The 23719-nt window shown below is 32.5% G+C and overlaps 1 long non-coding RNA gene across 2 annotated transcripts; it reads left to right on the top strand.

The window, feature by feature from the left end:
• Window positions 1-3095: 3095 nt before the first annotated feature.
• On the top strand, window positions 3096-6683 carry LOC139870014 (uncharacterized). 2 transcript variants are annotated; one of them, XR_011766522.1, is made up of 4 exons: window positions 3096-3339; window positions 4269-4414; window positions 4862-4967; window positions 5464-6683. It is a non-coding gene; the product is annotated as an uncharacterized lncRNA (long non-coding RNA). The 2 variants fall into 2 exon arrangements; XR_011766523.1 differs by lacking the exon at window positions 4862-4967.
• The last annotated feature ends 17036 nt before the right edge of the window (window positions 6684-23719 follow it).

Below are 23719 nucleotides of genomic sequence, written 5' to 3' on the forward strand. Positions count from 1 at the left end.
ATATGCGCGGCGCGCGAAGGAGTGAGTGGCGCGCAGTTAGGTGTGGAACCAGGTTAGAAGTAGTCTAAGGAGGTTAAACATCTGAACTTCACATTTGTGCGGCGCGCAAAGGTATGCGCGGCGCGCTTTGCTGGAAAAAAAATGATGTTTGCTGAAATTTATCAAGTCTCGAACCAAAACTCATTTTAACACAACTAGTGAACCGTAGACACTTAAAACGCATATCATACATCGTTGGAAAGGTAATTTAACGAGGAATACAACTAAACACATTTCATCAACCAAAATCATCATTTACAATAATCAAATTTCCAAATTGAATGATCAATTAATGCTCATCATAAATGCTTCAAGTTCATAATTGCATATTGATGATTCGGGAAGTAAATGCACACATATGATATGCCGTTTCGTAGGTAATTATGCATACAATACAACTAAACACTTACAAACAATATTGCAAAGCATTCAATGCATCAAAAGTTCATTTTACTTCTATCAAACCCTAACTCAAATCACAAATTTAACAATTATGTTTATGAAGCTATTCCATGTCAACCTACATACCAAAATAAAGCTAGTGATGCTAGTAACACATTTAATACATGTAATTTTAACATCTAACAACATTTAAGAAACCAAATCTCAAAATCAAACACACTCATTTTAAGTTTAAGCTAGTTACATCAAAATGACAAGAACAAGCATATAAATCATATATTCATGTTACACTAATTAACACTTTTATAAGTTGAAAACATCAAGAACACAAAATCTAGTGATTTTAGAAAGTTACCCAAATGCAACAAAGTTGGTATGGATTCGAAGAGGAAGATGCAAGGATTCCGAATATGTGATTTGTTTTGATGGTTGCTTCCTTGAAATGATTTAGATGATGATTCTTTGTATTGGGAGTTTGAGAGAAAAAGGAGGTGGAGGTATTAGAGAGGGAGGTGAAAATGAATGGAGGAGATGAGGGTTTAACTCTTTGACTTAGTCACATCTTTGGTCATTTGGCAAGTCTAGTCCCTCGAGTTTGAATCGGGTGAGTGAATTTCCTAAACAAGATATTTTAAAAATGCGTATTAACGGAAGATGTTATAATTAAATAACGGACTTTAAAATAGTATAACGGAAGGTAAACGGAAAAAGGCGGGATGTTACAGCTTTTTATAATACGGATCTGGTTTTCGTACGAAAGATCGTGCATGTGTGGCAAATGATCACAAAGTTGGTTATTACTCACTGAGTGATGCCGGCAACTAATTTTTTTTTTTTAAAAAGTTTATATATATATATATATATATATATATATAAGTAGGTAGGTAGGTTCAAACGAGAATCACAAAAAAGGCGAGAACTGCAAGAATCTTTTAAATACATGATTTATATGCATTTATATTCAACAAATTACATATAATTTTTATCTAATGTTCATATCGTTGCAAAACAAATGTTCACTACCACAAATTACATGTTCAATTATGAATTATACAAAGATGTTCGCATGTTCGCAAACACATCTGCACATGTGAACGAGAATTATATACTTGATTATATAGTTAAATTAGAAGTTTTTTCAAACTTTTTTTGTTCAATTTTACTCTTCATCTACATTTATATCTGATTCAAGTTACTCACATGTGAAAATCTTTGTAATTTAATGTTCTCGCAGTTCTCGCCTTTTTTTTGGTTCTCGTTGAACTTTTGACTATATATATGTTTTCATGGCCTAGATGATTTATATATATATATATATATATATATATATATATATATATATATATATATATATATATATATATATATATATATATATATATATATATATATATATATATATAATCCAGGCCATGGAAACATGAATATCACTTTGTTTAGTCGTGATACATATATATATATATAGTCATCTAACATATTACACAAATGAATTGTTACCTCAGTGGCTTAGCACTCAAAACCCTTACCTGAAGGTCACGGGTTCGAGACCAAGAAACCTTTTTTCTTTTATTTTTTCCCTACAACTTATTTCCCAGGCCCAAGAACTCTCCCACGCCCTGCAAAGCGGGCGGCCCAAATACTTGTTATCTAATAGACAAAAGTTATGAATAGTAATTAGAGGCATTTTCGTCCTTTCACCCTTTTTTTTTTTTTTTTTTTTACTTTTAACTAAATTTATTACACCAACAAAGCCCCCCACATTTTTTCACAAATTCAAATCGACCCCCCAAACAGGGGGTAAAGTGTCAAATAACCATTTTCATAAAAAAAAAACTTAAATAAACTCCACCCAAATATTCTACGGGTCATATCTTCTCGCTCGTAATGAGTTAAATTTTTTCGACACCATCATTAAACTCGAAATAATTTTAGGAACACAATGTCACTAACTATACGCAAAACGAACGCTTTTTAAAAAACGCTAATTATTTGACAAAAGTTATGAATAGTAACTAGGGGCATTTTCGTCCTTTCACTTTTTTTTACTTTTAACTAAATTTATTACACCAACAAAGCCCCCCACACTTTTTTCACAAATTCAAATCGACTCCCCAAACAGGAGGTAAAGTGTCAAATAACCATTTTCATAAAAAATCTTAAATAAACTCCACCCAAATATTCAACGGGTCATATCTTCTCGCTCGCAACGAGTTAAATTTTTCCGACACCATCGTTAAACTCTAAATAATTTTAGGAACACAATGTCACTAACTATACGAAAAACGGACGTTTTTTAAAAAAGTTAAATATTTGGGGTACTTTTCATGCACGTTGATTTTGCTTTAAATTTTTAAAAGTCGACAATTTCATAGCGAAACGCGGAGATGCACATATATATATCTATATATCTATATATCTATCTATCTATATCTTCTATCTATATCTATATTATATATAATAACAAAGTCAACTTCACCTAATCATTTTTCAAAAAATTTAAATGGAAAAAAAAGAACCATTGGATTAAAAAATATCTTTCAATAGCAACCCTTACATAACTTATCACTCAACAATTGTCCTCTCTTCAATTTCAATTGTTGAGTGACAATAATAACGTATTATACACACCTACATCAGAAAAGAGAGCCCAACGGGGTTTTTCAAAATTAGGGTTGTTCAAATCGATGGATTCAGTCAGATGCAATCAAGGTTAACAAACAGATAATCGATGGATCCTTTGCCTCAGTTCATTTAGAATTAGGGTTGTTCAAATCAGATGCAATTTGATAATGGGTTAGATATATCTATATGTGATTCTCTCAATCCATGGGTAACAAATACATGCGAAGAATTTCTTTAGAATTCACAAGGAAAGATGGGATACGATCACTCAATCAGGTAATATCATTACAGTTTCTGATTATTTTGATTTATTACAAATCGAAAATTTCTTAATCTTTATAGACATTGGGATTTGGAACAGGTAATATCAATGTTTGGATTTAATATTTTATAAACGATTGTATGTTATTTTATTTGGTTAGGTAAGAATTCTTTGTTTCGTTAAATTAATATGCAATTTGGATTTCAAGCAGAAAATATCGCTTATTGGTATTGCAACAAGTATTATCAATTTTTTTTCTATTAATTGGGATTTGATTTGGTTTTGTTGATGTCGCTGAATGGTAATTTTAAATTGGATAGCTATTGATTGTTTTTAATCGAATAAAGTTTGTTCAATATAACCTTATTACTTATATCGATTAAGGTCTCTGATTTTTTGAATGGATCGGAACTATAGGAACACATATTACATTAGATTATTGAGATTAATAATTTGTTCTCAATTGTAACTATCATACCTTTCTGTTAAAATTGCAAGTTGGATGCTTATTGTTTTGAAAAATTTATCAAAAACTGATGATATATAGGTCATTCTTCTTTTTGTTTTTTTCCTTGCTTAATTATATTCAAATTCAATGACTAATGCTGATGTGTATAATAGATATATTTGAAATGTGTAAAATAAAAAGGTTATGTTCATGAACTACATCTGTTTTTTTTTTTTCTTTCTTTTTTTGTCTTTCATAGATAGAAATATACTTCGTTCTTAGATTCTAATAGTAATAGTAATAAAACATGGAAGTAGTCCTCTTTTTAATTTATCATATACAAACTATATTTTTTTTTGGGTAATTAAAATTAAAGAGAATGAAAGGAGGGGTTTAAACCCTTAACACGTATAATTTTGGTTATTGAAGTGTCTATTTTACAAACTATGCTTTCACACATTTCTTTTAATGATTTTATGTTTGTTTGTCATTCAGGCAGGGGATTATAAATAGGGTTGTCCCCTTTTCCTTATTCTTTTATACATTACAAAGGGATGCCTCACAATGGTTCGTCACCATGTAAACTTGAATGATAAAGAAGGCCATGACATGTTTGTGATACGAAAATATTACTCCTCAATGTAAGTACACTGCGACTGCTTAAATACCATAGCTGTAATAGTTATTGTGCTATTAATGTTTTATATGCATTGCAATGATCGGTATTAAATCTAAAGAAATCTTATTATAACTCTTTTTCTCTATATATCATTTTTTAATTATATACTTGGATTTTCAAAATCTAATAGGATTCATAGCAATATAGGTGAAGGTTAGATTCTAACGTTATGCATCTCCAAATAGAACAACAATCTCGAATATAGTAAAGTAAAGTATTAGCTTATTGCTAAAAACAATGAATAGTTTTGTTGACTTATCACGTGTACCTATTTCATCTTCACAATTTATACTACTTTGAGTCTCAAAGATCGCCTAAAGGTAACAAATGTGCAACATGTGTGTTAGTCTAATGTTACTATTGTTTGTACTATTCATTTTTTTTATATCGTGATACTTTTGTTTCATAGTCCAGAGCAAGAAAAAATCGCAATGTGATAAAGTCACAACATGGATAAGTAAATTACAAGCTGTTGCAATAGACCCGGGGATAATCAGAAAATGGCATCCTTTTAGGTAACACTTACTAAATAGTAAATACAATTAAATAAAAATTAAGATGCTACTGCAGAACCATTAGCATTCTTAGTGAACGTTCATTTGATATTGATGAGTATACTACACTTACTGATACACATGAATATTTGTTAGTTGTAACCTTGAGTACAGTTGTTACATCTCCCTTAAACTGGTTATATTATTCTTATTAATAACGATGGCAATATGGACAAGATGAGGGACAGGGCCATGATGTGGTTCATGTCATAACGCATATATAAGCCTAATGCGATTTTGAGATGAAGGAGACTTTCTTGAAGAATTATTATTGTTTGTTATGTTGTGTCCTTGTGTTTTGATTCGATATGCCTTGTACCATGAGCTTTCTGATGTATTCAAATCCTAGAACTCTATACCTTATGTTTTAAGGCATTTCAAAATTGTCATTTAAAATTCATTTGGCTTGGCCGTATAGGCACATTTTATATCTTTATAGCGATATTGTTGGTTGTAGGTTGGTGATCCTCTTGAGAAGGCCGCAATCAAGGGGATATAGTGGACTTATAAATCTGATGAAAATGCCATGCTCAAAAAGTAAGACGTTCATTATTCTCATTATTAGTTTTTTGAGGAACCTTTTTGAAAGAGACATCACTTTGTGTCTCACTTGAAAAGAATCGTTGTTCGAACAAGAGAAATGTTAGGTTTTTGTGAAGGTATGTTTGACGAGTACACACCGCTTATTTGTGTTCAAATAAGTCCACAGATATAAGATATATGTTATGTTGTAATTCATGGTGCACCCGAGACCATTCAAGGAAGACTAAATGACAGACTCGCATTTTATGTGAACACTTGCAAGAAGCACAAATGTCAAGAATCTCATGTCTTGGCTTTAGCATATAAGGCTCTTCCTGATATGACGTTAACCTTTATTTGTTTTGTTTTTTGTAACTGTTTGTTTTATGATTTTACATATGCACTCTCGCATCATACAATGGTTTCATTTTGTTCAATGGTTATAAGTAAGTGAAGCTAGAAACTTAGGAAGTAGTGGAAACTAGGCTCACTTTTGATGGTTTTGCGGTATGTACACATTTAACTGCTATCATCTTACAAAAGTATCTCATAAATGCATTTTTTTCTCTCTATGTTTTTTAGTTATCAACAGTATGCTTTCTTGACATATTTTTTGGTCATGGAATCATCCTCAGCAATTTAATTGTCCCATTAGAGGAGATGTTCTGCCACTTTCTTGCTTAAGTTGAAAAAGTCTTCACATGTGCTGGTGAATGTAGTACATGCCGAGCTGCATGCTTAGTCCTCATATAATAATGAAAAAGGAGTAAGCATATGGATGATTAATTCGTCTAATTTTGTATGAATTTTATATTGGCTGTAATTTTTTTCTAACAATAGGTTATATAATTTTCTGACCATTGTTCACTAGCACACTATTATTCTTGATCACTCCACAACTAGATAACTCCATAACTCAATGAGCAGATGCAGTTTTGTGTTGAACATCCAGAGGTGATCAGCAAGGTTGCAGCCATTTTTGATCAGCTTTCAGAAGTAATGAGACTAATGTTCGAATATATGTCTGATTAATTTGTTATATGATGTTTTACGAAATTCTTTAGTTGTATGGTGGTTGTTTTCTATTTCCTTTGACAACTGACTTTTATTAAAGTTAACACACCTACAATCTTTCTTATACAATATTATACTTGATACCAATGTTAAAAATGTCATGTTATAAACAAGTTTGCTGCAGATTTAACTTATGTCATTTTTTTGCAATAGCTGCATTTTTGATCTTTTGTCATTAGCTTCCGTCAGTAACTTCATTAACTATAGCCCCCTTATATTCATCATTTTTTATGTAATATGGCCAAAGCTACCTATGGAGTTTGACATATGGGGGTTGAATGCAAGAAAAATCACGGTGCACATCTATTCTAATGGATGTATCTTTGGGTAATAGATAGTTTCATTCAAGTGGTATGTTTTATATATTGCTTCTCACTGCTTTCACCTCTTGTGGATTCATATCATACAGCTTTTCAAATAAAAATATTATGTAATGGCTCTTCAATAAATGATTTAAATATTCTTTTACGAGTTATATAACATTGTTATAGTTCTACTCCGTATTACTTATGCACATCCTATGACACATATTTCATTAAAATATTTGGTACTTTTTATCAAAAAAAATTTAAAAATCCCGCGAAATCGCGGGTTATAAGCAAGTTGTTAATTTAAAATAACATTTAAATCTTTCATGGGTTATACCTTTTAGTTCGACTCGAGTTGCGTTTCAACGACATCATCGTTAGCCACGAAATAATTTTACAAACTAAACGCATTAAAATATATTAAAAACCGAACCCCCGGCGCGAAACGAGGGTTCGAAAACTAGTTATATCTAAGTTTTAAAACTCTGTTGAATTAATTGCAAAGCATAAATATTTCTTTTTTGATATCGATTTTTCTTATATAATTTTGGTGTTAGTGTTATCCATGGCAACGGTTAGTTATAAATATGAAATAAATATATAAAACGTAACTCGGGATATAGTATAGAGTAGCAAGTTGTGCTACTTGATTATACTGATGTTAAATTGCCATGCTTTAGTATTATTGTTGAGATGCTACGTTGATTATACGGTTGTCTGTGCACTAGTTGGTATAACCTCGATCTGTCAGTTTAAACTCAAAAAGGTCAACCTAAACCTGTCAGGTTAGAACCATGTGTTACTGTCTGTTGAGTATAGAACTGAATGACGGTTCCGTTGTATGTGTATGGCTATACTGGAGATTCAGTAGTGGTTGCAATCACGTACTAGTCGCTAGCCCTCAAGTTGGACTTGTTTGTTGTTGTTGCTGCTGTTGTGGTTGTTCATAGTCGATGTACAAGTTGTTACTGTATACTAGATCTGTTAGGTAGCTCCATTCCCTTAGTTTCGTGTTAATCCCCCACTTCCTTCCTTGTAGGTTTTGGATCTTTTGTATGCTAGATAGAATGGAGTGGGTTTGGTGAAGAAATGTTTGACAAAACCAAACAAAGGCGGAACACTATAGAGAAAAAGGGGGTGTGACGCCCCGTACAAAACCATCGTGTGCGATTCGTCAACAACATGATCTTTACATGGTTGAATACTACATGCTTTTTGAAAACCAGTTTGCATTCATAAAAACATAGTGTTTACAAAAGATAACGTGACACATAGGTCATTACAAAGCCATTATTCAAATAACATAAGTTGCGAATGCAAAATAAAAGTTTCATGATTGAGACATCTCTAAGTTATGCAGCGGTTATCTAACACAGCAGGTCCTTAACAGCAAGACTAAACAGCATGACAGCAAGTCTAACAGCGGAAGCAACAAACCTCTAAGCACCTGAGAAAACATGCTTAAAAACGTCAACAATAATGTTGGTGAGCTATAGTTTAAATTGTAACAGTAATATAAGATTGACCATGAGATTTCAATGTTTCAAAACAGTATGAAAAGCATATGTATAACCGTGGGCACATGGTAACTAGACTTAACGTAAATATAAATATCACCCCCTAAAAGTACACCTGGCGAGTGTGTATGTCCTCGAAGTATTAAACACCCATTAAATGCTAGCGCGACTAGCCCGAGTGGGGATGTCAAACCCTATGGATCCATATCTAATATTCGCGTCTACCGGTACAAGAACCATTGTTAAACGTTACCGTACTAAGGGGAATCTTTATGCCGTTGTATAACCCACACATATGAAAAGTTTAAGTACTCGTGTCAAATAAGTAAAACATAAAAAGCGCATGTATTCTCAGTCCCAAAAATAGTATAAGTAAAAAGGGAAGCTATAACTCACAGTGAATAAGCAATACAAGTTGATACGAAAGTGCGCAAGTAGTAAGTCGGTCCGAAAGGTCGTCAACCTAAATCAAAGGTTACTAGGTCAGTAGGTTGTCTTTATAAGTTCTAATAGTGCATAAAATAAGTTTAAGTGTCATCATCATCATCATTCATCATCATAAAAGCTAAGTAAGTTTGACAAGAATAGAGATCGAAACAATAGGTTGACTTCGGTCAGCTGCTACAACCTCTACGTAAATCGAAAAGATGCAAAATCAGTGGCCATGGCTCCGTATATGAGTCCCCTAGTTGCTGACCAATTTACAGAACCAAACTCGTCTTCGTTTGACCGTGGCGACGGTTTAAGTGCCATTTGGTCAGAAATTTCAGCACAACGTTAATAGGGTGTAATGACTTTCGGAAGGCCATAAATCCTAAACCGTAACTCGGATTAAGATGAGGTCTAAACGGAAAATCATATACTCGAACCGAAATAACTGAAAATCAACTTTCCAGTAGCCCAGGTGGTCTGATCAGATACGAAAAACAGTAGGTAAGGTGCTCCGGTGGGGTTCTTAGTACTTGATGCTCATCACGGTTCTCATCCTTGATGCTTGTAGCTTCAAGTGTACAACTCGTGGATGGATTAGCATCACCTTGACCAAGATTCTACCATCAACACACAATATGTTAAGACCAAGTAAGAACACAACTCATTTAAGAGTCTTAGATGGATGATGAACCAAGGTTACATCATATTCTTAGTCTTAACACAATTACAAGTTACATTTACAACTAAAGCTACAAACTTTACATCAATCAAACAAGTATGAACATAATCGAAGTCAAATGAGGTGATGAAACCCTAAGCTAGAGACCTTGGATCCCTTTCACACAAGTTTTAAGGTCACAAAGCTAGAAAGCTTGAACCTTTAGTGTTCTTGAAGATCTTGAAGCATAAAGCTTGAATCTTTAAGTTACATGAAGACCATAAACACAAATTTTGATCTTTATAATAAAATAATGAGATCATAAGTTAGAAAACTTAGATCCATCAAAAGATATGAAGATCCAAGCTAGAAAGCTTGCATCTTGGTTGTTCTTGAAGATCTTGAAGCATAAAGCTTGTATCTTTAAGTTACATGAAGATTACAAACACAAGTTTGAATCTTTATAATAAAATAACAAGATTAAAGTTAAAAATATATATATCTACAAAGTGGGTGAAGATTCAAAGCTAGAAAGCTTGAATCTTCCATGTTCTTGAAGGATTCAAATCCATGTTTGAATCTACAAGATATAATCAAGATCAAAAGCTAAAAAGCAAGACCCTTTGATGATGATGATGATGATCATGTGAAAGATGAAGGAAGAAGAAGAAGAAAAGCAAAAACTTACAAGTTTTAGAGTGAGAAAGACTAGAAAGGAAATAAGAGAGTAAGTGTGTGTGAAATACAAATGAGAGCAAGTGTAAAATGAGAGGAATAAAGCTTGTATTTATAGTGAAATGAGGGAGGGGGTGGTGGTGATGGCCGAAATTTTGGAGGGGGACAAGGGGGGACAAAAAGTTGCTTTTTGGTTAATGGTTATCTAAAGTTGGTGCTTATGTTAGGATCCCATGCAACATTAGTGATAATACTTGACATAAATGCTAGTATGTTCCCTCTAATAAATGGGCATTTGTCTTACTTATTATTGGGTCATTAGTAATTAATAAGTGGGCTAAATAAATGGGCTACTAGCTAGAGTAGGGCGGGCTTAAGTCCAACAAGGTAGAAAGTCCAACAAGACTAACTAGTAAGCAAAATTAAATTACTACGTGAAGCGACCCATCCTAATCCATCCGGACGAAGTTCACATCGATTACAAACGAATCACAATAGTTGATTACATCACGAGATACTTGACCTCTATATGATACATTTTACAAACATTGCATTCATTTTTAAAAGACAAACTTTCTTCACATCGAAAGTTGACAGCATGCATACCACTTCTTAATGTATCCAACTATAAATGACTTGATAATAATCTTGATGAACTCAATGACTCGAATGCAACGTCTTTTGAAATATGTCATGAATGACTCCAAGTAATATCTCTAATATGAGCAAATGCACAGCGGAAGATTTCTTTCATACCTGAGAATAAACATGCTTTAAAGTGTCAACCAAAAGGTTAGTGAGTTCATTAGTTTATCATAACAATCATTTTCATTATTTTAACAGACCACAAGATTTCATATTTTCCATTTCTCAAAAACATACGTCCCATGCATAGAGACAAAAATCATTTATATGGATTGAACCCTGGTAACTGACATTAACTTGATGCATATAAGAATATCTCCTATCATTCCTGAAAATCCTTTGGACATGATATAAAAACTCGAAGTACTAAAGCATCCGCTACAACGGATGGGGTTTTTTGGGCCCAATAGATCTATCTTTAGGATTCGCATCAATTAGTAGACTGGTTTACTAATTCTTAGGTTACCAAGTAAAAGGGGCATATTCGACTTCGATCGTTCAACCATAGAAAGTAGTTTCATGTACTTGTGTCTATTTTGTAAAACATTTATAAAGCTGCATGTGTGTTCTCATCCCAAAAATATTAGATTTTAAAAGTAGGACTATAACTCACAACATGAAAAAAGTTATAAATTATTCTTATAAATTCTAGGAATCCTCAATTGAACTTCAATTGTAACAATTAACCTGAATTTGATCGTTGGACATTATTTGACTTTTTAATTCCAAAACTTTGACTCCAAAATTCGTAATCGATATGAAGAATTGGAAGATGGAACTTTGCAGATAGTTTCTATAATGGATTCATAACAGAACTGCATTTTTACTTTTTGTAATTGATTTGAATTCGGGTTTATGAAGAAAGAGTTCAAGAACAGAGACTTTGTTCCAGTTTCTTTTATTTTCTGTTTTAATTTGATTGAATGGGAGCTGTAAAGGTGTTTGATAATTGATAATGGAAAAGTTGTGTATATATAACAGCATTAAGATTCGATCAACCTTGTTTTGTAGCAGAATTGTAGTCGACAGGTAGTACACTTCTAAACAGGAGAAGAAGAAAAATAAACCAGATAAAATTTGTTAATTCAATTCGTACGCTATTTGATTTTGATATCTAACAATATCAGATAGAAAACAAAATTATAGAAAGTTGATAGAGATATGAAACGAATTTAGCATCTGTATGTAGAATTTTTCAACTAATTAATGAATATAAATCTTATATTAATAATACTTTTAATATTAATAATCATAATTAATAATATATATAAAATAAATAATTTCTGTTAATATAAATAAAAAAAATGATAATATTTATAACAATAATAATAATACTTAAAATAATACTAAGAATGATACTAATAATAATGATATTCAATAATAATAACATTATTAATAATAATAATAAAAGTAATAATATTATAAAAAATATAATTTTTAATTTGTAATTACATTTAATTATTAATTTTATATATTATACATATTATATGATAATATAGGTTGAATATTTATTATATATATATATATATATATATATATATATATATATATATATATTACCATATAATCATTTATAAGAATCATATATATATTTATTCATTTTGATAATACTTACTTATCCTGTTTATTATTTTACATTTTTAATTTTAATTGATTAAAGTGTATTTTATTAATCACATACATATACTATCATGAACATAATATAAACGTTTAATATTTAAATAAGTAAATATCTAACATTATGAATTCATCGTGCAGTACATGAATCCTACTTTTGTTAAGGTCAATGAATGATTTAATAAGCAACAAAGTTATTCCATAATTGTACACAAACAGATAAAAGAGCATGTACTTAAAGTTGATCTATAATTGAATATAATCAATCAAACACAGTAAACTTAATCAATCTAACAAAATAATTCAATCATTAATTTGAGTTTTGATTCAGATTATGGTTAAATGTTAAATCAATTAATAACATAAATAATATAATAATGTATCGTAAATAAGGAATGTGTGATTAAACTTAAATAATTAGATCCTAAATATTTCTAATAGTTCTATAATTTAGAGAACTCATTTTCGAATCACCGTTTATTTTTACAATCATATAAGTTCATTTTTCATTTGTCTAATATCGATTGAATGATAATCGAGGTTACCCATCGTTTTCTAAATAGATTCGAAATCACTATATATATATATATATATATATATATATATATATATATATATTACTATATTTTATTTATATATATATATGTGTTTTAAATAATAATTATTATAATATCCTATTTTTATTTTATTAATTTTTAATAACAACAACATATAATGCTACAATTTATATTTCGAATTATTATTAATATATACATACACACATATCTATTTACAATTAATTGTTCGTGAATCGTTGAGAGTAGTCTGAGGTTTAAATGGATATATGAAATAGTTCAAAACTTTCGAGACTTAACATTACAGACTTTGCTTATCGTATCGAAATCATATAAAGATTAAGTTTAAATTTAGTCGGAAATTCCCGGGTCATCACAGTACCTACCCTTTAAAGAAATTTCGTCCTGAAATTTGAGTGAGGTTGTCATGGCTAATAATAAAGATGTTTTCATGACAAATATGAGTTGATAAATAGAGTTTTATCATTATTGATTAATATAGATAAAACAATTTGATTAATCGAAGCTTACGAATGAAGCTGTCACTAAATAGTGAAATGAGATAGACAAGTTTCTTCATAACTTTTCAGTAGTCATGGTTGAATTTCGGAATTCAAGGGATTTAAAGAAAATCTTCTAAATCTAAAAGATTTGATTCTTCGGCTAATAAGAAAATTAAGATTCTCTAATTAAATGCGGAGATCTACCTTGATTTTTTTTTCTATCAGATATTTCACTATAAATTAACTTCTTCCATTCCGTTACTTTTACCATTCCTATACCCAATTCCCAAATTCAAAAGTTTATGAAAATGCTAAATCCAGTCCTGATCCTTGTCCTTATTCTTACTATCACAACCATCATTCTCCTTTTCCAACTTCTACCAGAGGAATCTGTTTACTTCTACTTTGCCCTTGGGGTTATATTGCTTTTAATCCTCTCGTGTCTTTATGTTGCTATAAACATTGATATACACGGTTTGTAATTTATGTGTTGTTATCGGGTTATATATCTGCCCTTATACTTCGAAGTCCTTGCTTATGTTTTCTATAATCATTGTCATCCCCAGTTAATACTCCCCCCTATTTGCTGCGATTTATACTCCAATTTCTGTTTCGGAGCTTTGTCCATTCGTTTCTTCTTCTTGCGATTGAGCATCTCTTGTAATGGTCCAGAATTCGCAGATATAAGTTTCAGAATGAACATTGTTAATTTCCTAACAAAGAAACGGTAATAGCACAATTTGACTTGTCAAATTACCAGAATTTAAGGAAAGATAGGACTATCAAGAAAAATATGTTCTTGATATGTTTATAGATTAGACAGAATGTAATAGTCGTGTAACATGGCACATGATGACGTTATAATCTGTGAATCATCACATTCCATTTAGAAACTCAGCATGACTTACTATAATATAATCACGTTGATCAAGTGTCATTATATTATACTAACTCATGCATTAGTTTCCAACACTACTTCAAAAACATTCAAATTTTAAATTCAAAGGTTCGCAGAATGTAGAAACTAAAACAGTTTCCTTTTATGATATAATACGGATAGCGCAGAGAGATAATTAATATCGAACGAGAATATTTATGAAGATATCTTCAGAAATATTGAGGATATTAATAAAGAAAGGTACGATGATATCTCAAGATTTCAGAATCAAATTGTGATGAAGAAATTCATTCACGATGATTTAGAGTGATTAAGGAGTAAGGTATTCGCTAAAGATTTCATCAGAAACAGAATTATCTGGATTCTTTATGTACATGTTTAGTCTTTGTAATTTGTTCAGAGTCTCCTTCATGGTTTGCTCAATCCGGTTTTCAGTTCCAACTTTTCTGAGCTTTGCCAACATACTATTCTTTATCTTTATACCTTCGACGGTTAAGGTCGTGTACAATTTTTGCTGCTGTATTCAGCTTGTACAGTTTTTGCTCTGTATTCAGCTTGTACAGTTTTTGCTGCTGTATTCAGCTTTTTCAGAATTTGGAGTATTGATTTGTAGACTGGGTGCTTTTCAAAATTTCAGAGTGGAAGATCATAATTCTAAGAGATAAGGATTATATGTATACTTATAATTGTTGATGTAGACATGCTGCGGGATTTCAAAATACTGATTGCTAATTCCTGGTAGTTGGTATAGTAATTCTCGTTATAAGATGTAAATGAGTAAATTATAGGGTTTCAATGAATATAGTATTTTTTGGAAAGTCAAAGATCAACGGAGTTGTTGGTAAATTTACTGCTAATGTGCTGAGATATAACGGTTTCCCGGTATCGATGACGAAAGACAACTTATATATCAGGGTTATAATAAGCTAATCCGAGTGAAAAGTCGAAGTTGACTTGCTGGAGCTGTGACAAAACTGGCTAATTTGAAAAGGGATTTCATTGTTATTTTTGGTAGTAACAATGCCAACGAAGCTAGCACAGATATGTGTTAACCGTTTACTCAGGTTCTGAGTATTTTCATGTGCATAACTATATGCATCAATCTTTTCTTCCGTAGATGAAGTGTGGTTGATTCATCCTCTTGATTGAGGTGTTTTCAAGAATCATGAAAGTTTTGAACGCAAATTGTAATCGTTAAGATACAAATGAGGTTTAAGATGAAATCAAGTGGCAAACTTGAAGAATTGTTTAGTTTCATATGTTATAATCAATATTTTAATTCATTTTAATTGTCCAATGTTGATAGTCCATAGTTCAAAGTCCACAGTTAGCAATTCAATAATTCATATATAGTTTAATATATAACATTCGAATTAATTAATACGTATCGTGACCCGTGTACATGTCTCAGACTCGATCACAACTCAAAGTATATATATTATTGTAGAATTAATCTCAACACTGTATAGCGAACTCGAGCATTACAGCATATAGAGTGTCTATAGTTATTCCAAATAATATATATATGCGTCGATATGATATGTCAAAACTTTGTATACGTGTCTCGATATTTAAAGTGCGTAAAATAAATAACAGAAATTAAATGACGATAAATAAAATTGCGAGAATATAAATTACGATAATTAAATTGCGATAAATAAAATGTAACCAGTTAGCTAGAAACAGTTAGCTAGGAACAGTTAGCATGGATTCTTAACAAAATTCTTCTCATAGTTAATTTGTTTGTTTCTAACAAATTTTATTTTATCAAATGTTTTCTTTATTATGCCACTTGTTGGATTCTGATAGGTCAAAATACAAATATGAAATTGAATGAAAATGGTTATTCAGCGGTGATCGGATACGTATATCCGTGGATGTAAGTAGGATAGTAAATGACTGTTGGAATCAGATTCGAAGAATGTACAGTGTAACTTTTCAATGTGAAATCTAAATATTCCTCGGGTATTACCTACCCGTTAAAATATTTTCACCATTATCAGTTTGTACAAAAGAATTTTTAATTATAATCTTTATGAAAATATACTTGCATATATATTTTCTTCAGGTGTAATCATGGATTTAATGAGTTAATATGATATTAATCTCATTTGCTTTTCGTTTTGAGCTAAAATAAGTAATCTCTAAAACTTTTAGAAACCACATATTCTTCACAGAATACTTCTTCTTCACAGAATATTTCTTCAATGAAGTTATGGATCAATACTTCATCGTTAACTATTAGGAATCACATATTCTTCGCAGAATATTAATGAAGTTATGGATCAATACTTCGTCGTTCATTGTTGTTGGTACTCCTTGGTATCTATGGTGAGTATTATGTTGATGTTCGTGGAACAGATTTGTGAAGTTGAGGCTTGGATGTAGATGTTGTTTTTGGTGGTGGTGATGGTACTGTTGGTGTTGCTGATGGTGATAATGTTTATGCTGCTGGTGCTGCTGCTGGTGTTTGTAATCTTCATACCATATTCTCTAAAGCCACTACCCGAGCGCGAAGCTCGTTGACTTCTTCTATTACGCCGGGGTGATTGTCGGTTTGGACGAGCGGATGAATAAGATCTAGAATTTGATATAGTATATGATCGTGACGAGATATTCTGGAAATGAGAGAGAAAATGGTGTTTCGGACAGGTTCGCCGGTAAGTGCGTCAGGTTCTTCGTCAATAGGACAATATGGTGGATGAAAGGGATCGCCTTCTTCTTGTCTCCAATGACTAAGTAGGCTACGAACCCAGCCCCAATTCATCCAGAATAGATGATGGCTGATTGGTTGGTCCATTCCGGTCACACTGCTTTCGGAGCTTGAGTGGGACTCCATGTCAGAATTCGAGGGACTTGAACTAGTGGCGATTTCCATTTCGTACGATTGAATAAAGGATTTTTCGATATGAAATGATTTTCAGATATCGGATGATATTCTAATTACATAGAATACTATGTATAGTGCAGAAGATCCCGTAGATTACAGAGGAAATTAAGGAAACGTGTCAGGCAAAGTTTACAGTAACCGGTACGCTAAGATATGAATTAGCAGATACGCTAAGATATGAATTTTTGTCTATACACTATTCATGCAAACAATGCAGTAAGATGTGTCTAGACTAATGATGGTAAGCAGAAAATTTTTGACAAGAATGATAAGCAAAACTTTTGGCATGCGGATCAGGTTCAAGTCTAGACTCATTAATATAACCTAACAACTACTAGGTTGAAGTCCAGACTCATTAATGCATCCTAATAACTACCTGTTAGACACACTAATGCAAGACCTGGTTCGCTACGACCATCGCTCTGATACCAACTGAAGCGACCCGTCCTAATCCATCCGGACGAAGTCCACATCGATTACAAATGAATCACAATAGTTGATTACATCACGAGATACTTGACCTCTATATGATACATTTTACAAACATTGCATTCATTTTTAAAAGACAAACTTTCTTCACATCGAAAGTTGACAGCATGCATACCACTTCTTAATGTATCCAACTATAAATGACTTGATTATAATCTTGATGAACTCAATGACTCGAATGCAACGTCTTTTGAAATATGTCATGAATGACTCCAAGTAATATCTCTAATATCAGCAAATGCAACGGGGAAGATTTCTTTCATACCTGAGAATAAACATGCTTTAAAGTGTCAACCAAAAGGTTGGTGAGTTCATGAGTTTATCATAATAATCATTTTCATTATTTTAACAGACCACAAGATTTCATATTTTCCATTTCTCAAAAACATACGTCCCATGCATAGAGACAAAAATCATTCATATGAATTGAACCCTGGTAACCGACATTAACTAGATGCATATAAGAATATCCCATATCATTCCGGGAAATCCTTCGGACATGATATAAAAACTCGAAGTACTAAAGCATCCGTACAACGGATGGGGTTTGTTGGCCCCAATAGATCTACCTTTAGGATTCGCGTCAATTAGTAGATTGGTTTACTAATTCTTAGGTTACCAAGTAAAAGGGGCATAATTGGCTTCGATCGTTCAACCATAGAAAGTAGTTTCACGTACTTGTGTCTATTTTGTAAAACATTTATAAAGCTGCATGTATTCTCATCCCAAAAATATTAGATTTTAAAAGTGGGACTATAACTCACAACATGAAAAAAGTTATAAATTATTCTTATAAACTTTAGGAATCCTCAATTGAACTTCAATTGTAACAATTAACCTGATTTTGATCGTTGGACATTGTTTGACTTTTTAATTCCAAAACTTTACTCCAAAATTCGTAATCGATATGAAGAATTGGAAGATGGAACTTTGCAGATAGTTTCTATAATGGATTCATAACAGAATTGCGTTTTTACTTTTTGTAATTGATTTGAATTCGGGTTTATGAAGAAAGAGTTCAAGAACAGAGACTTTGTTCCAGTTTCTTTTATTTTCTGTTTTAATTTGATTGAATGAGAGCTGTAAAGGTGTTTGATAATTGATAATGGAAAAGTTGTGTATATATAACAGCATTAAGATTCGATCAACCTTGTTTTGTAGCAGAATTGTAGTCGACAGGTAGTACACTTCTAAACAGGAGAAGAAGAAAAATAAACCAGATAAAATTTGTTAATTCAATTTGTACGCTATTTTATTTTGATATCTAACAATATCAGATAGAAAACAAAATTATAGAAAGTTGATAGAGATATGAAACGAATTTAGCATCTGTGTGTAGAATTTTTCAACTAATTAATGAATATAAATCTTATATTAATAATACTTTTAATATTAATAATCATAATTAATAATATATATAAAATAAATAATTTCTGTTAATATAAATAAAAAAAATGATAATATTTATTACAATAATAATAATACTTAAAATAATACTAAGAATGATACTAATAATAATGATATTCAATAATAATAACATTAATAATAATAATAATAATAATAATAATAAAAGTAATAATATTATAACAAATATAATTTTTAATTTGTAATTACATTTAATTATTAATTTTATATATTATACATATTATATGATAATATAGGTTGAATATTTATTATATATATATATATATATATATATATATATATATATATTACCATATAATCATTTATAAGAATCATATATATATATATATATATATATATATATTTATTCATTTTGATAATACTTACTTATCTTGTTTATTATTTTACATTTTTAATTTTAATTGATTAAAGTGTATTTTATTAATCACATACATATACTATCATGAACATAATATAAACGTTTAATATTTAAATAAGTAAATATCTAACATTATGAATTCATCGTGCAGTACATGAATCCTACTTTTGTTAAGGTCAATGAATGATTTAATAAGCAACAAAGTTATTCCATAATTGTACACAAACAGATAAAAGAGCATGTACTTAAAGTTGATCTATAATTGAATATAATCAATCAAACACAGTAAACTTAATCAATCTAACATAATAATTCAATCATTAATTTGAGTTTTGATTCAGATTATGGTTAAATGTTAAATCAATTGAAAACATAAATAATATAATAATGTATCGTAAATAAGGAATGTGTGATTAAACTTAAATAATTAGATCCTTGTAAGACCCAAATATTATCCTTGTATATAAGCGAAGTTAAAATACTTGAAGTGGGGTTTTAGTTGTTCAAATTTAAAAAGAAATGCAGAATTCTGAACTGGGGGTGTCGCGCGCCGCGCGGCTATGTGGCGCGCCGCGCCATCTGTCTGCGACAGATTCCTCTTTTCTTTTTAATTAGATATTTTGAGGGCATTTTGGTAAAATCACTTTGGGGTCCGAATTTAATGCCTTAGATCAGTTTGGGAGCTCATTAAGTCCATTCACAACCACCTTATCCTCTCCAATTCAATTCTAGTGAGAGAGTGCATTTCTTGAGTGAGAAAGCTTCATTAAAGGGTAAAGGAGGTTGAATCGGGTCTTAGTGCGAGTTCTAAAGTCGTTCATCTAGTCGCTAGCTACGTAGTGATTGTGTTGGTAAGTTCTAAAACCTAGATGTAAGACCCAAATATTTATTGTACATAATGTATTTATGGTGTACGATGCGTGTATGAAGTGTACGTGTTGCTTGCTCGAACGTCGAAGGAAACTGGACGTTGTCCGAAGTGACAAGGTGTGTACGTATCTTTTCAACCCCAAATAAAGTTTGAGTTGATGTTTCAAAGCCTTACCATTGGATAGAATATCTTATTATGTTTCCAACGATATTTGATTCATCGAAAACGGAGTTACGGTCAAAAAGTTATGGCCAAAACAAGTTGCTGAAAAATGTTTTGGGCTCGACCACAATTTCCAGTTATTTGGAGCGGCGCTCCACCTTCTGGCGCGGCGCGCCGATTGCTGCAGAGGCAATTTTCAGCCTTTTTAAAAGGTTTAAAAGAGGGGTACTTTGGTCTTTTCAATTAGGGTCAGTTTGGGGTCATCAAGACTGACCTAGAACTCCATTGGAGCTCATTTTCACTCATCAAACACTCTCATCTTCAAACCCTAGAGTGAGAGGAGAGTTTTAGAGAGAGAGAGCTCCAATTGGAGAAGAAGAAGGGTGTTTCGGGTCAAACCTCGGGTATTAAAGTTGTTCTACTCGTCAACAGCATCATTTTGGCTGTATTGGTAAGTTCAAACTCCGAACTTCATCTTTGTAATTTGATATTCAAGTTTAGGGTTTTGAACTAGTTAGTTATAAAACCCATTTAGGAGGTGAAATGGGTAATTGTAACTACTTATTGTTGATGTCGGTGGGTTTAGGGTTGGTTAATGATTTAACCATGTTTAAGGCTTGTATGTAGTGTGTAATCTCTAGTATTAGTGATTCTAGTAGTGTTAAAACTCTTTTGGGTATGTTTGGTTGACTAACTTTGACTAGAGTCAAAGATTAGGGTTTGGTGATGATTATGACTCAATTGTCGATTTAATAAGGTTTATAAACTTAAAATGGATTAAGTTGAAGTATAAAACCAAGTTAAATATGTTTTGGTGTCAAAACTCGCTAATGGCGCGATGTTGACTCCTTTGGGTCAAAATTAGGGTTTAAGTGCCATTTTGGGCAAGATAGGTGTTTAACACCTATGATTGGGTCTAATTGGCGTATTAGGACCATTCTCACTTGTGTTAGTGATTATTGGTTAGTTTGGGCACGGTTTGTTCTTGGAAGTGCATTTGGGTCAAAATTGCACTAGTTGTCAATTTGGGTTGATTTGTAAATCCACCCTAATTGTGTTGTTGTGTTTGTGATAATGGAATAGGTACATTCCATCGGTGTGTTTTGGATTATTCGGTGGCATTTCTTCAAGGCGACAAGGTGAGTGGAATATTTATACATGTATGTATGTGGTTTATTTACTCGTACGCGATGTGGGCCTTTGGTGCCACATCGTGAGTAGTGGCGTTATATGATGGGATGGGAACTACAAGTCGGTAGTGTCTCGACAGGTTATTCACAAGTCAGTGACACCTCATAGTGGTTCACGGGGCGGTGACCCTTAGTAGTTGGTTGATGTTTCACAAGTCGGTGTCACCATAAGTCGGGGAAGTGATTCACGAGTCGGTGACACTTCATAGTGTTCACAAGCCGGTGACACTAGATGGTGCTTCACAAGTCGGTGATGCCACATGGAGGTTCACAAGTCGGTGACCCATATGTATTGATGGGGGTTCACAAGTCGGTGATACCCTTGGGTGATTCACAAGTCGGTGACACCCTATAGTGTTCACAAGTCGGTGACACTTAGTGGTGCTTCACAAGTCAGTGATGTCACATGGCGTTCACAAGTCGGTGACCCATAGATATTGGTGGGTAGTTCACAAGTCGGTGACACCCTTTGATGAGTCACAAGTCGGTGACAACATACGAGTGATACTCGAAGTTATTGGTCGTCTACAAGTCGGTAGTGCCATAGCGAGGAACGGTTTGTTATATTTATGCCTTATTGTGATTTAGTATATTATTGTGGCGATTTATATACTAACGTTGTTGCTAGTTGTATGTTTGGTGTTGCTAGCTCGTTTATGCATTTTGTTTGCATGGTATTGTAAGTGGATGCGTGTAGGTAAATTACATATGTATATGTATAAGTATTGCATTCACTAAGCGTTAGCTTACCCTCTCGTTGTTGACTTTTTTATAGATTGCATGGATGCGGAGGCTCGGGTAAGCGGGGACTAGTGGACTTGCGTAGTTACTTTAGAAGGCTTGCTTTTGGATTTATTAGGATTGGGTAGCGTATCCCCAATCGCCATGCTCGGCCTTTATTTTGTATTACAAATCATGTGGTTGAAAACTTGTATTTTCGTACGAAAGTCGTAAAACGGCCGATGTGGGCCCGGTCTTCGTAAAACTAATTTTATTAAAGGGACGTGTTAGTTCTACATATATTAATGTATGGTTAAAAGCATTTTGTCAAAATACGTCGGGAAGTGGTCAAACATTTTCGCACTTCATGACTTTTTGGACAGGCCAGTTTGGCGCGTCGCTCGGCCATATGGCGCGCCGCGCAATATGCTGTTCCAGCAAAAAAATTTTTTTTTATTATTGATATTTCCACGTGATCGTTTGTATTACGGGTTGGGATGTTACAAGTGGTATCAGAGCATGGCCTAAGGGATTTAGGTGACTTGAGATAGGTGCCTAGACTTAGACTTTTGTGTGTGCTAAATTTTGTGCGGGACTTGTAGGATTACGGGTCGGAATAGGTTATAGTTAGTGCCTTGTTTGTAGGTGGACTAACGTTTATATTAGTAATGCGGATATTATTAATATATTAATTGTGTTGTGATAAAAAAAATTCTCGCGTATGTGCATATCACGTAGAATTTTGTTTGTGTGCATATATCATCGAGCGAGGCGGTCGTTGTACTAACGAGTCGATACGGCGTGTATACGTAACAAGTACTTGCAAACCTTATTACGGGTACAAATCGTGTCTAGCAAGTGATGTACGACGAGGGTTTAGCAAGATGGGGTGGTATTGTGTGTATGCTTTATACGTTCGTGATCTAATCGCTTTGCATTCCTTAGAATGGGACGGGAAATGGGATCGAGACGAACGACGCTGAGTTTAATGCTAGAGTTACAGGTATGTTAGGCAGTTGTAGTAGTATTCGGATGTTAGAGCGTGTTCGCTTTCGTGTTGAAGTTGATGATCCATGAGGTTCGTCGGGTGGATTAAACCCCTGAGATCAAGTGTTTGACCTAGATGAATGTTGGTAATGGAGTCTACGGGACGCAACGTTAGGTGCCTCTTTCATACCAACTAGCGTGGTATTTGACTCCGATGG

This window comes from Rutidosis leptorrhynchoides, chromosome 1 (assembly GCF_046630445.1).
Source record: "Rutidosis leptorrhynchoides isolate AG116_Rl617_1_P2 chromosome 1, CSIRO_AGI_Rlap_v1, whole genome shotgun sequence".
In the NCBI taxonomy this organism is placed as follows: domain Eukaryota; kingdom Viridiplantae; phylum Streptophyta; class Magnoliopsida; order Asterales; family Asteraceae; genus Rutidosis; species Rutidosis leptorrhynchoides.